Here is a 700-nt window from a genome sequence, read left to right as displayed (position 1 = left end):
TCTTGTTTGGGATAATCATATAACATGTATTTGTTCTGTTTTGAGGGACTGACTTTTCTGAAGATTTCTTACAGGGAAAGATGGGAATTACGGTTCTTGGATTGACATACCAAGTATTTTGCTTAGAAAGCTTCGCAAGGACTGCAAATTTTCTTAATGTCTGCTTTTGTTTATGTGCATTTGAGTGTTTTCATTAATGTGTATAATTATTCATGCCAATAAATACCAATTTTTTCCCTCAACTGTCATGCAACTAATTCAACTCAACAACAACAAAAAAAAAACACTGTCCCTTCTGTACCAAATAATGCACTTTAGAAATATAAAATGTCATCAGCTAATAACTACAAAGGTTAATCAATTGGTTCTCAATAGTTCCTAAGCCTTTTCACATTTCCAATTAATTTTGGGACCTTTTTTTCTTTGATGAATAAGTAATAGTTAGAGACTGAAACTGGCTAATCTAGGATAAAATTGTAATCTAAAGTAAAACCTCTTTAACCAGATTAAACAAGGGTATCACAAGACAAAAAACAAAAACAAAATCAGAACATTACCATATTATTAAACACAGGTAACTTCTGACTGTTGATGTTAGCAATTATCTTACTAAAAATTAAATGGTTATGGGACTAGATAAATGGAACTGGGTTAACTGTGAAGGAATGGGTAGGATGACTGGTTCAACAAAGAGTGAAGA

The 700-nt window shown here is 31.7% G+C and overlaps 1 protein-coding gene across 1 annotated transcript in view; it reads right to left on the bottom strand.

Annotated features, from left to right (window-relative positions):
• LOC119586141 (glycerophosphocholine phosphodiesterase GPCPD1-like) overlaps window positions 1–700 on the bottom strand; it is a gene marked incomplete in the record, with an annotated part of 78,881 nt that overhangs the window by 10,626 nt on the left and 67,555 nt on the right.

This window comes from Penaeus monodon, chromosome 21 (genome assembly GCF_015228065.2).
Source record: "Penaeus monodon isolate SGIC_2016 chromosome 21, NSTDA_Pmon_1, whole genome shotgun sequence".
In the NCBI taxonomy this organism is placed as follows: Eukaryota; Metazoa; Arthropoda; class Malacostraca; order Decapoda; family Penaeidae; genus Penaeus; species Penaeus monodon.
Note: the sequence above shows the minus strand (reverse complement) of the source record. Positions and strands in the feature narration are given on the sequence as shown.